We start from the raw sequence: 15,351 nt of genomic DNA on the forward strand, positions 1-15,351 counted from the left end.
AATACGTTCTTGACAACAGTATATTATATTCAACTGCTACCGGCAGCATTTGTAAGGCTACTTTGTTCACCCAAACTCAATTCACCGTCAGCCCTTATCTCAGACACGCTATTCGGGGAAGCAAAGGGTAGAAAAAATTATGTATAGAAAATAAAATATCAACCACGTGTTCTTTAATAATAATCTAGAAAGAAGAAAAGGTTACCAAAGTCTGTTAACAACACAAAAATCATTCGCAACTGCGATGCAAATCCAGCTAGTAAACGTTGAATCAATGTATAAAAAAAAACTAATTAGCTGACTGGAAACTGCATCAAACGGGCGCACTGCAAATCGCTGACTTTTCCATCGGCAGCTATTTGTATTTTGCCTGCTGAAAAAGTAATTTTTAAACAGCGTTTACAAGTCAAACAGCATGAGGAAGTGCGGAAGCAATATAAAATTTAGCACAACCTTCAACCAGAAGTTTTCATGTTATTGCATGATCATTGCCAGCACTAGATGGTCATTCAAACATAATCAAACAATAGGCCAAACGGTTTATTCTTTAATTAGTTTCTAAACCATGTTCCAAAAAATAAATAAATTCTAACAAAAAGCATAATTGTTTATCTAAAATAGACAAAAGAAGCGGTAAAATTTGATCGTGGATCAATTACACAGTTATAGAGTACACAGACCATGGCCATGCTTAGACTTTGGGTAACTCTTTTTTTAGCTGCTCTAACCTCGAATCCGGGATGTACTTTTCTGTTGAATATCGCCTTATGGATACTTGACGCTGACAACTTGCAACTGACATCACTTCAAAGTTCATAGGCCAGGTTGATGCAACTACCCAGACAGCAAATCAGTCATTTTTTACATTGATTCAACGTTTGCAGAATCAGTATTCAACAGTCTGCAGACGTTGAATCAATGTAAAAAACGACTTTGTAGTCTGGGCAGCGTCGATGACACAGTTCGTCGATACCTTATCGTCTAACTTAAAACATTTCACAAAGCAACGAGCAGTAAAATGAATAAAATTGCAAAGCAGTTTGTAAATTGTCCAAATAGCTGTCTCAAAGCAACCAAACACGCCAAGGCTTTTCGAGAAGGACGTGAACTATGTAATGCAGTATTTTGACAGTGTCTTCACAACACATGGCAGAAAACATACAGCGGTGAAGGGTTAGTTAAACAAATTTGTTGAATCGAACTCAAATTGTGACAAGATAAAACGCAACCCAGATGGGCCTAACCAATTATAATAAATTCAATTTATCAAATGTGGAATAACTGTAAATGTCTGCCGAGTTCTGCCAACCAACATCATACAAATCCCAATGCAACAGACGAAATACACATGTCCAGTGCAGGATTTTTTTCGCTGAGACTTTTCGGTCATTTGTCCGAAATGACTTGAAAAAATTCGGTCATTTTTTCTGATGAAAATATTTCCTTTCAAGTAGCTAATACAAACCAAAATTTGCACTTCCTGACTAGCTACAACATCAAGTTTCGCTGAGAAACGTTGTTTTTTTGGACATTTTGACCGAATTGACTATATTTTTTTTTGAATATTTTGCTAAAAAAAACGGTCAATGACCGATAAATGACCGAAAAAAAACCCAGAGTCCAGTGGCGTAACTTAGGGGAACCTGACTCCCCGATGCAGTTAGGAGGTGCCAAATTCGATCTAAAAATATAAAATATCCGGAACCGCATCAAGCTATTGCTCACACTCGACAGGGGGCGCAAAAGTCCCTGACTACGCCACTGCTACTTCAGTTGCCCATGAAACATATTCAACGTTGAGGTCAAGCAGCGAACAAGCCAAACACCCACCAGTTTTTATCATCAAAGTGGTCTAAGCAAGAACGTCTAACATGGCGACTTACATACACAAGCCTTGTCAACGCTTTCAAAGCTATATAAATGACTGGAGGCAGATATAATTCTTATTTTAAACTCCTAGGCTAAATGTGCTTTATATCTCTTTGAAATGATAGTTTTGAGAATCAAGATTGCCAAAGTTTGACCACTGAATCTCAAATCACTGCAGAAATCTTAGTTTCACGCTAAAAAAAATACATTTTTTTTCTGTGACCAGTGTTGCTAGATCCTCTTCGGATTTCCAGAACAAGAACTAAAATCTAGTTTATTATTTGTACGGTAGCAATTAGCACAAAGCCAAAATCACAAAAAATATACTCAAAGACTATATTTATCAACTATTACTTAACCCATAAACTTATTTTGACTACTATTAAGCATAGCAGAACGGACTCCAGTCTAGAAGGCTGCACGTTGGCATGGCCTGTGTATGCCGGTTGCCGTGGGTTAAATATAATTTCTGTTTACCTAGCATTAAAATGCTACCGTAAAACAAATACAGTTTTTGAAAGTTCTAACTTACAAATATGGGAAAAAGTGCCAACTGCCAAGCAAACTTGACCTCATGCAACTTCAAATTTAATTCGATCCATCTCGAGCTAGCCAAACTGTTATTTTTACATCATTTTAACGGGTAGCACCGTTAAAACGATGCGAAACAAGCAATTTTTGCTAGTTGGGATTGTGTGCTATGTGCTCAAGAATAAAAACTAATAAAACTATAAAAGAGTTTCTTTGGTGTAGCACTCCAACTTTGAGTGTGCTGTGTGCCTACAATTCGTGAGCTTAAGCTACCTTAAACTAATTAATCTAACGCTGAAGTTGCGTCCTATGTTGTAACAGCAACGAGAAATAACAAAACAAAAAAACTAGATGGCCGTTAGCTTTGCAGTGTGCTTTGACGCTACCCTTAGATAAAGTAGTGCAAAGAGCAAAGACAATAGAGAATATGCAAACATAATATTTAATTTATTTTTATGACTCAAGTGCACAATATCACATGGACATAGAGGACGAACAGCACTCGGATATCTGTCACTATTTACACATTTACGACACGTAAGACTCTGTACGTGAATTGGGCGATTTCCGCAAAATGTGATAGCTAAAAAAAAACTGCCTCTTTCTCAACTTAGCTGATGACTGTAAAACTGTCACACTGATATTTATAAAAGCAACATCTGTCGAACTAGAGTCCTTAAATCCTATCTTTTTTTAATAGATTTGAAATGAAATTGTACACGAACAATCCAAATACAGCCTACGATATATTTAGTTACAGGCAATTTTGTTGGTTTATAGTGCAATAGATGTTTGAGATCGTAAACTGGTTGGATACAGAGAAAATCACTCAGAGTCGAATGTTTGACAAACTTCTACCCAGACAGCAAAATCCGTCATTTTTACATTGATTCAAGGTCTGCAGACGTTGAATCAATGTAAAAATAACGGATTTTGCTGTATGGGTAGTTGTGTTCACTTTGCACTCGCTACGGCAACTGTGACAAAACTACGATATAACATGAAATTCTTGAAATGAAAAGTTATGTGTTTCTGCCCAAGAAATTTGAGATGATAGATCTAATTTTATTTACAAAAATAAATAAGTTAAGTTAAATTTGAGCAAATGCTTTTTCTGGTCTTGACGTAGTAAAACAAATCTCTCGATAACGCCGAGTATTTTGACTGAATATATGCGGATTAGGTTGATGTAAAAATCTATTTGCTGTTTCAGCTCTCTTATTTTGTTAGAAGAAGCAAAATAGCTAATATATATATACCTTTTTACAACACAACCACAAAATTTGCACCTTGAAAGCAGATTTCTTGGTATAGTTTTTGGAATTATAGGGCTTTGGCCGAGTTAAGTCGGCTACCATCACATGGTTAAACGTTGTAGTTATCCAACACTACAACAAAAAATAGATCGAACTATTTTTTCGGCTTCTATCACAGCCTTTGTCTTTTCTTTTCACATATTCGTGGCAAAAACAAAACGAGTAGTAAATATATGTTAAAAACAATAATATTAGCACAAAAAATATCATAAAGATGCCAAGTTGAAATACTGCACATCGTTTCATAAAGTACTCCTGTTTAAGTTAAGACTAAAAACTTTTAACGTGAAGAAATGTACAAAAAGATAGGTTTGCCTTCAGAACAAAACTAGAAAATTCATGAGACCGCGAGGCAATCCCGCGTGAAATCAAAAAGACTAATGCATAATTACAAGTGGTCTAACGTTTTTCAAAAGCTTTGTAATAATAATACCATTGCCAATTGTTCATTATACTTAACACAGGCAAAATGTTCTGATTTTTTTCAGTAACATATCTCACATAAAAAGTTAATAGAAACGCGTAGTAAAATTTCATCGCAAAATCTCAAAATGCAAATTTCGTTTGCAAGAAAACACGGTTCAGTGAATATGATTCAAGTTTTCGCACGAGCAGTTTGCAAGAAATTAACACAGTCACAGCTCAAATAAAAACCTAGAGAAAAATTTTCGGAGTAAAGTTTGCTCACAATAAAGCTGATAATGATGTCTCCTAAATCTGAAACAGAAATATTTCGTTTCGTTGTTAACATGAAATGCTCAAAAATCTCCAACAAAAAACATGTTACAATTTAAAGTAGACGAATTTGAGGCGTATTTTTCGAAGAAATATAGATTTCAGCGTGTCAGATTAATGTGTTTACTTTGTGTTATAAGTATATCGGCACCCGGCGATAACTGTTTCGAGTAAAGTGCGTTCTATTGACGGCAGCACGGTGTACACTAGAGCAGTGCTCTTTAACCGGGTATACCAGATCACAAATGGAGTGTACAACTGAGAAAGGGTATACGAAAAGTTTACATGTTACTTCTGGGTTTCTAATGATATTTTTTTCATAATATGAATTGTAGCTTATCCTTGTATACAGTGGCAGATCCATGGGGAGCACTTGGTCACGTGCATCCTTAGATCTAATAAACAACGTAAAGTTTTGTTATTTTCACTTTTTTTTTTCGCTCGCTCAATCATATTTCATCAACTTTAGTGGTTGCATGAGGACCTTGCGCTTTCAGCAGTGACATATAAACAAAGAGTTTTGAGTGTGCCCATCAATAACTCAGAAAATAATTAATCATTTTTCATAAATCAACAAACCATCTCCTGCTAGTTTTCATTTTAGTAATTTATTTTCTAAGCGCAATTGAACATTTCCATTCGTGAGGTATACAAAGTTTTTGAAAAATAATTCCAGATATACCACGAGAAAAAAGGTTGAAGAACCCTGGGCTAGAGTATTTTTCCAGCCAGCAAATCATTTTTTTGTTCTTCTGATTTTCTGACTGGAAAAGTACTGGACTTAACAATTACACGTACCAAGAAAACAAGCAGGAGTCATAGGGGTATGACAGCATGAAATAGTCTCTCAAAAAGCTACGTGACTAATTGTCACTACTATTATAAATCTTCAACAAAAAAGTAAAGCAAATTTTTCCTTGACTGAACGCTACCAGTTACTCGCGTAGCTGTTATTTAAGTTTCAGTAAAGATTTTTTCAGTTCAAGTGTAAAATTGGAACAAAGCGACTTACATCATCTCATCAGATAGGAACTGTCACTCATGGTTTCTGAAGACTTGGCGCTCGCGAGCGTAACCACGCGGATGAAGTGTGCGTTTTCAGGAAAGGTTTTGGGTGACAGAAATCCCATAGACAATCTGTCGTCCGTTAATTAGACATGACGTTGCTGATACAATATGATTCTCTGGAGACATGGTCTTACCGAAAGATCAGTTTAATTAACCTTAAGACGTCCTTCCGATCGAAGACAAACGCCGTGAGAAGATTGATACTGCTACCTACCGCAATACCGCATGCATTTAAACCTAATCAACAAAATTAGTTTTTTTATGAAAAGAATTTTGCTGTGCAAAAACATAAAATCCTTTTTCAAATTGACGTATAGCCTGCCTGGATAGCAAAATCCGTCATTTTTGCGTAGACGTTGAATCAATGTCTACAGACGTTGAATCAATGTAAAATAGCAAATTTTGCTGTCCGGGTGGTTATGTTGAAATGAAGCCGTTCATCATCGACATAATATAGTCAAATTAATGAGCCGAGCTTCATTAGCGATAATGATTCGCCGTCAATAACATCCGACATGCACTAACATAAATAGAAGCATTGACAGCAGAGCTCACAAAATCGCAACCACAATTGCGTAAGCCCAAGAGTTTATGTAAAAAATGAGGAGAGTTTTATAGATCTCTAGTTCTCTACCTCCAGTTTTACTTCATCAAACTCGCATCATCAATCTTTCTCAAACAGAGAAGGGAAAAGAGCTACTTTTAATAGAGACGCTACTGTCGTAATCTGATCGATTTATAAAAAAATCAGCAGGATAAATATCAACCATGACCGTGTGTCAACCTCTCTCACAGTTATATAAAATTTTTAAAACACAAAATCAATATCGAAGCATTTGGACGAAATGACAGCACTTAAGAATACGCTGTCTGAAATTTCAATGACGGAAATTCGATATCTTATTTGTCCGTCATTCGCCTTGTCGTACAGCATACATTTTTCGGTTTGGAAAATGGCACGATAAAAGTGTCTTAATTTAACGGTGTTTTACTTGAATTAAGATGATTTCTTTCACCAAACGAAGAGTACAATTATTGAAATTCAAGTAGATTGTCTTATTTTGAAAAATTTGTGCACATTAGGCCTAGCAAGAGCAAAGTTCTGTTACACAAAATCTTTCTGTAACTCAACTTGATGCAATTTTTATTTCTTTAATTTGAAGTTATAAACAGTTGACATTTTGTTCCAGTCATGTACAGTATGATCACACGTCGCTATGGATCAAATAAACGCTTGTGTCAGTGACATAATTTTAACCTTTTTGATTTTGAAGTGTAGGTCAAGGCAACGATGTCGATGTGATACACTAGTTGCCACTCTAAGGCCAATTTGGTCCCAACTGGAGTTACTCCATCTTTTCTTGTGATACAAACTTGGAACATAATATTACGGGATGCGAAATTTCGCTTTTCAGGCCAAATTAGAAGGGTCCGTTCTTATTTCAACAATTTGATTGAGCTGATAACAAGCTTGCACTCCACAAGAAGCCTTAATTTGTTTTTAAAGCAACACCACTGCTCTTATGCACTGCAGCCTCTAACTTGGTCTAACAAGTAAAAGTACAACAGTTTCTAAACCGGAAAAATTGTGGCCTTTCTAGCGTGACAGTTAAGCAAAAAGCGATAGTTGTTTTGTATCAACAAAAATCCACTTTATGAAACAGAAGACCAGCTTAATAAATCCAATTTTCAAACACACTTGCTCGAACTTAGGCGAAAAGACGTCGCGTCTCCAACTTTTTTGTATTGCGTTCGACGGCAACGGCAAATCACTTTTTGTTGCGCTACAAATTGATTCTTTATTGAATTGTTTCGCCATAAACCCTTCACTTGTGCCTTACCGACTGTAAAAAGGTTACACTCGAGCTCGGTTGGTTAAATTCTTCTTTGAAACTAGGTTTTAGAAAGAAAAGACATTGTTAGCATTTTTAGTAAATTATTTGTTATCTTTTTAAGGGAATAAGAATGTTATTTCACAATTAAAAGTAAGCTGTAATTTATGAGTTGTGGTTGTTGTGTGTAATGCTAATAGAATTAGCAACGTTTAGCCGAAATACAGTCGTCCATAGTAATTGATGGTTACAAGCATAGAGAAAACTTGTTTACAAGATCACCTATTCAATAAACACAAAACGGTTAAATTTCGAGGTAAGCTGACGTAACTCCTGATGTGGGCATGAAAAATAAACACGGGCAAACACTTAAATCGACCTGTCAATCAATGGCCATCCATCTGAAATGCTTTATGTAGGTAACAATGTGAAACTTAAAAGTAATTTACTTTTTGTAACTGCTTTCAGTTGTAGCTTTTACAACTCAATAAAAAACAACACAAGACCATAGTCAAGTACGCGGCAACTACACTTGATCGTGGTAAACAAAATGCTGTTGAAACAAGGACACTTAGCCACCTTTTGACCAATGATGAGTGAGGATCACGGAGGTATGGTTAAAACAACATCAGGATACTAGTATGAAAAGCATATCGGATATCACTACAAACAGCCATCGAAAAAGTAAGACGATGACCAACAGTTGGTAGCTAGGAAAAGATCCTTTTTTACAAAAAACAACTTTTGTAAATTGGTCCGAACTGAACAACCATGCGTCACGGGCAACTCTCCTTTATAAAGTTCCAGTCAGTACATATATTGACTATGGAGGCCCTAAATCAATGCAAAAAGGACCAAATTTTTCTAGTTGAGACACAGCAAAGAAAACATTCAAAACGTGTCGTTGACGTGTTTAAAAAGACTTCTGGATAAAGCAAGACCTGTTGATCTACGGTACTCGAATTTACAGTCGTTTCTTAATAAGCCGCAAGCCCCAAATTAAGAAAACTTGTTTTATATTGCATTAACTGTAGACACCTCGATATCTGTATTTCATCGTTGGCATGGCGCACAAGCACCAAAGCGCAAAATGTAACGGTAAACATGAACTGATAAAGAAGTAAAGATGTGATACCGTGGAAATGACTTCAGTCAAACATGAAGACCGATACGCATAAACATACAACTTTAGGTCATTGCAATGGCAGTAAGTGTGGCAGTGCTGTGGCACGCTGATGGATTAAACACGTTATCCGCACAAGTTGTGTCAAAGTGCGTCAATTCAACACGAAAAGTGTTCTCATGTGAACTTAATTTCACCTTATCAAATCGGATTTATACACCTGACATATAAACTAAAGCAACTCTGCGGAGTTTTGCAATATTCATAATTTAACACATAAAATGATATGTTTTGGGAGTCCATATGTGCCTATCTCACGGCGCTAAACTCACGTTCTGCGTCAAATTGTACAAAGCGATATGACATTTTCTGACATCATCGCATCATATGATATTTGAACATCCCTAAAATGTGTGATCAGATACACGTTCATTTTTAATTAACGATGAAGTTAGTAATGTTACTGCTTGTAGTGAACAAATCCAACTCCCTACCCAATGCTTTATCCTACCGGTGGAATTGCTCTCATATTTTAGTATGTTATACGCTTCTGTGATCGCCTTTTGAAAAACGACATAGCTATAGTATATACATACAACTACAAATTTAACCTGTGATGGTAAATGATAAATACCAGCCTGTTACTAGTACAATATTTATTGTCAATGCATTATTATGAACACATATCCATGACCCGCGTTATCACGTTGTGGTCATATGGAGGCTCTTGAGCACCAAAGAACCTATCAATCAAGCAAGGTCGTGATACTACCATACTTGATTTGAACACAGATGAGCTGCCAGACTAAGATCGACCCAACCCCGGCATCACACCAAAGCTAATATCCATTTTTCCTATTGTGTAATGTTTTATTATTACACGAAACGTTTTTAACATGCATTGAACAAATCAGTTTGTGCCTGCGACCTTGACATCCGATCGTTGAAAAGCATTACAAGATATATTGGACGCTTTAACTCACTCTGAAAATTGGATCTATCAGCGTTGAAACAACATCCACCATGTTTGAGAAAAATCGAACTTCTATGATTTCCATTTGAAATAACAGCTAGACAATGTTCGAGAACAACAAAAATTAATTAAAGCCAACGTTAGAGCAACAGATGTGGATAAACTTCAGTCAACGATATGTGCAGAGGTTAACTGCAATGGGAAGACTAATTAATTCTCAGATGTATAGCTTCAGGCTTGGCATTCTAAGTATTCGGTTGTATATTCGCAAAAAATTTGACAGCTATACTGCCTCATTAAAGCACCACTATAACTTCTGACTCTGCATACCGTTATATAGGTGACACAGCTCTAAAACGGATATCTACGTTCCGAAACTTCTTTTTTGCGTTTGAGGCCCCCCCGCAGGTACAACAGCCAATGGATTGTGTGTTCATCAAGCGTTGTCAGGTCCACATACCTATCCTTGGGTCGGTATACAAAACATTGGTAGATAATGTGGTATGCTGTTCGAAAATCTGAGCCACGTGCACAAGATGGTGAGTCGACGAGGCCCCATCGAAACATGTTGCTGTTAAAACAGCCCACTCTAGTTCGCAAGCGATTGAGCTTCACCCATTCCTTCCAAGGTGGTTCTGCTTCAGGTGGTGTATTAGTATCGGGAAGGACTGTGAATTGACTTGGCCTCGCGACTTCTTTCCATTCACTGTTCCAAACTTCGGAAATGTAGAAGTTGGAGTTGTAGATAGCTGCAGCATGACGGGAAAAGGGCGTCGAGATTTCAAGCGCTGGGGTCTTTGGAAGTGAGAGTTTAGAACTATCTGGTTGAGGAGGTGGTCATCCCTTGACATAGCTTGTAAAACCAGACTACGTAAGTAATTTTTTCTACGCAGTCTAGCTGGGGCAATGCTTGGCAGTACCGTTTCGAAACTGCAAACAACTCACAAAATAATTTCTTCCCAAGAACTAAACTTCGTTAGATGTCTTTGCTAAACAGGTTGCTATCCTGCCAACTAACACTACAAAATTACCTGATGAAAAGAACAACCGCTGCAGCAACAAAAGTTTTAACAAACTCGAAAATCGCACCAGACATTTGTTTTCTTTAAAAATACTTCAGAAGCTTAAGAGAGATAAAAATTACGTTACGAGTCAATAACTTCATTGGAGTACGTAAAGATCATCAAAGTTACGTCAAATTGCATATAAAATGTCACTTGAGCAGATGAATAAATTGCTGCAGATCAACCTGCTGCACTGGCATGGTATAAAGACCGTATTTGTTTTGATAATACCAAACATCTGCTATCTAACAGTGCAAAACCTACTGTAGATGACAACCGAACAATTGTTACAAAAATCCGCACTCGACTGCTACAGTTTTCATCTTAATCCCAGCAACCAGACAGGTCACACAGACACAGGTTCCACTCTTTACATCGTTTCAACGTCCGGTTACGATCTTTATCAAATGATATTTAATAGTAGTTATATCTATATTATATAATGATAATATATAATAACCTACCCCTAAATGATACAAGTTTCTTTTTGTCATTGACAAACGTTCAACGAAATCATAAATTAAAAGATAGACTTCTTAAAGAATAGATTTTGTGGAAGCGTGATTAATGTATGCAATAAACAACAAGACAAGCGGCATTTGTGCTAGTTCCATAAAAAAACATGAAATGTAACAGAACTGAAACAAATAATTTACTTCAGCAGATATTAAATTGCGGTAACAGTGACGGATTTGCTGGCTGAGTTAATATGTCGTAAGATACACATATAACTGTTTTACAATGGTCTATTACTCTATTACAAAGCCTTTTCAAAATAAATTTGTAAAAACTACAGTGTATTTTTTTATGTATATACAGTAATTAGAAAAGTTCTTGCATTCTTGTTATCATTTGCAAAACCCATGACAGCTGTAACACAGCTTTCATTAGTATCATATAATTTATTTATGAATTTGCAGACTAATACATCAATTCATTGGGAGAACCCACTTTTTCCAACGAAAGCTAAACCTTGTTTTGGTTTTGTAGTTGCTTTTTAAAGTATTATACAACAGCATGTCATCTTAAAACAGAAGTTTTACAACAACAGACCAACATAAGACCTGACAATATATTTTTAGATTAGCTAGGCTACAATCTAAAATAATTGCAAGGTGTTTTAGAAGCCTGTGTGGCTCAAAAACTTCACAACTCAATTACGCCGGTGGTGATCAAATGCATCTAAACTGCGCACTGTCAAATAGGCCAATACGAATTGGTACTTTACGCAAAACGCAAGTGACCGACAAACAGCAAGATCGTCTAACAAAGGCATAAAGAGCAATGCGTTTGCTGTGTTAGAGGCTTAAATAAGGACACATTTAAATGAACCATTTTTTGCCAAGGACGTACAACACAACGTTTAACTCAACACGTGATGCAAGAGCATTTTATTTAAAATCAATTTCATTGTGATATCGCTTGAGCGTTTGCAGCACCACTGGCAACAAACTGTTTGACCGTGGGTGTGGATTATACTTTTTGTTTTACCTTAGAGATTTTTTTTCTATGGCGAGTGTTCTTCTTTCCTTAAAAAAATCAATGAAAATAATAGCAAAACACAGTATTTATCAATATTTCTAACTTGAAAACTACAAAAACCGATTTCCTGTCATGCTTCTCAAGCAAAATGGAAATCACATGGAAAGTACTTTCGAAAAATTACAAAATTGAGTCACATTCTTCGACTAATTTGAGTGTTAATGATAAAAATCAAAAAGTTTGATGACCGCAGAACAATTAAAAGGAAATTTCTTCATTATAACATAATTTACAATTGTTTCTAATATGAACATGGAGATGTTTTAAAACGTCTGAAATACATATGAACTTTTGAGACACCTTACGTTTTTTGATCACACTCGATTGCCCATTACATATACTGTAACTTGTCAAATCCCAAATTAAATTTGCCTCATCACACACAGCAAGTTTAATACAGAGAAAATTGGGATCAATGAAACGGTCTAGGATTTTGGTAGTCAGCGTGCAAAGTGCAAATATACTTAGAACAAGATTAATAAACAACCTCAGGGCACAACGGCGGGAGGTTGAGTTACATGTTCATCTTGCACTCATGCAAGGTGAGCCGATAGCTCAGAAGAAAGCATTTAAAACTATTTCTAGTTGTGAAATCTTGGTCTCGATTTAATTTGAGGAAGTCGATGTTTTGGAAATAGATTTTACTTTGCAAACCACAAGTTTATAGATGCTTCCTTTATTACATAGTAGGCTACATGCGGTTGACCCAATCTTTATGATGCAGAAATGCTGACATTAAAGCTGTAGTAATGAGATAAATCGTCACAAAAAATATTTGAAAACTTTCTGGTTTTCTCGTCCAGAGAACCAAGATATTAAAAAACGATTTGACCACATCACCACAAGCGTAAAAAGGAAAATAGCAAACGTGTTAAGGGAAACGATAATTACGAATTTGTAAACTTGGTGAATACAAAGCCAATTTTGATACTAAAAAAGAACCACTTGCAGCCATTAGAACCTTAATGTACCATATTAAAGAATCGAAAATCACCAGAAATCATCATGACATTTCACCGTTGATGTTCAAGTGGTCTTTCAGGTAAGACATAAATCATCTCACACTTCAAAACGGCAGCAGGATACAAGACAATTTTCAATCAACAATGAGCACACTTCTAGCTAACTTTTAAGCTTTCATCGCATAATAAAACAAATTATTGTATTTTCATGAATCTCAATGATTGAACTATTTTTCAAGCATTATACCCACCGGATAGCTTAATGAATAAACACCTGGATCTGATAATAAAAAAAGATCAAAGGCTCTTCCTCCTCCTGTGAAAGTGGTGCCGAGGAACAGACCGCAGAACACACCATCAATGACTGTACCATCTTCAAGCAACTTAACGGAGTGGAAGGTCTGCGTGTCATAGATGATTGAACCAAAGACTAGCTGCTCTTTAGTAGCCTTTCAGTGTAGTCCGGGAACATCGTAAATCTGGGGTGGTAAAAGGATAGACCCTCGGCCCCAGAGGCTCACACGATGACGATCAAAGAAAAGCAATGATGGTTCAACTCTTGACATGTGTAGTTACATTACACAAGTCAAGGGCAACTCTGCATTCATCAGACCTTGGAGAATACATCAGTTTACAACCAATCAGCAACTACAAAATCTCAACTTACCCCTGTTAGTTATGGTGACCAAGTCCACATCAGTACTTCAAGTTTTACAAGCACGCCATACATACTTTCTAGTTCGAAGATAAACATTTCCTCAATCTCAAGCAATCAATGCTTTGGCATGTCTCTTGACTAATATAAGCTTTGATCAGGGCCGTAACGTTTGATTTTGCAAAGAGGAAAAAACGTAAAAATGACCACGAGTATTTTTGATACAAAATATAACCATGATAGGGACCTTGTTTGTACGTAGGGACCTAAGGTTTGCATGTATAATTTTTGCCACATTTGAACACAAATATAACTTTGACCACAAGATGTGTAAGTTATTACCATGAAGTGATTTCATCACTAATCTGTAATGCAATGGAAAACAGATAAAATTAAAATATGTAGTGTTTCGGCTACCTGTAGAATTAGCAAAAAAGTAACTTTTAAAAACCATTTGAGAAAATAAGCCTTTATTTATTTAAACTTTTTTTTACATCATTCATCTGATGATGTTGGTTTGTTTTACTTGCAACTATTAGTTAGACCGATATTTATATCAAGCTTTTTTGCTCTCTTTATTACATCAAAGATTGCTGATAAAGCCATCTTAACAATGTTGCAAGGTCTGATTACAATGAAACATGTGCAAAACTTCATTCAGTGCAAAAATTATTTTAACTACAGTCAGAATGAAAAGAATAAATTCTAAAGACATTTATATATATTTCTAAATTAAACCAAAGTAATATATACATTCATAAATGAGAAAAAAGTTTACATGCTTGAAAAAGTGTTTCAAAGACAAAAGGCACTCAGCAGGGGTTGTTGAAGTTACGTATCAAGGGAAAAATGAAAGACAAAGAAATTTGAATTTTGTTATGTTTTTCTCAATTGGTAAAATGGCTTAGAATACCGTATAGTATACATAAATCAATAATTTATCAGTCATGTCTATAGCTATGTGTCTAAAACCTCCAATTTTATGTAACCAAGTGATATTTCAATGAACAATATATATACAGTAGCAATCCTGAGTGAACAGGCCTTTTGCTTTATGTGTAATGCGTCTTTACTACCTACGTCTTTTAAGCCTTTGTTAGGATTATAGTACTGTATTGACTTTCATAAAAATGTGGTTATGATGACAAACATTGTGTGAAATATTCTCTTTTGGATTATAATCATTCTCCTAAGTCAGAGTGGTTTAAGTTTGTCCTCATCTGGGGCCACATTATTATTTGCAAATTGTTAGCGAGCCATGCCCATTTAAAATACGACGTAAAACCATGCACTAACAACACAGTAACCTATATCAATATTCATAAATCGCAAACAGTTTACAATAGTATAACATGGTTGATTGATAGTGTGAACTTTCATCCTCGGACTAAAAAAGCTTCTAAAAAAGTAAGTGATCCTTGAGGTTATTGACAAAAGTGTGACGCTGTTTTCCACGAGCTTATTTTTCTTTTATCTTCCTACAAAAAAGGCATTCAAACTTTTGCTTCCTCAATCCTCATGATATGCCCAAAAAAGCTTGTTTGTCATTTAATTTAGTGCGTGATAAAATAGGCCTTTTTATGACACATAAACTCCCCCACTACTGTCAAAGCATAAGGCTAACTCGATTTAAGTAACAGCTCTTCAAACTTCTAAACAAAAGCTCACTTGTTCTACATAT

Source organism: Aplidium turbinatum, chromosome 11 (assembly GCF_918807975.1).
Source record: "Aplidium turbinatum chromosome 11, kaAplTurb1.1, whole genome shotgun sequence".
Lineage (NCBI taxonomy): Eukaryota > Metazoa > Chordata > Ascidiacea > Aplousobranchia > Polyclinidae > Aplidium > Aplidium turbinatum.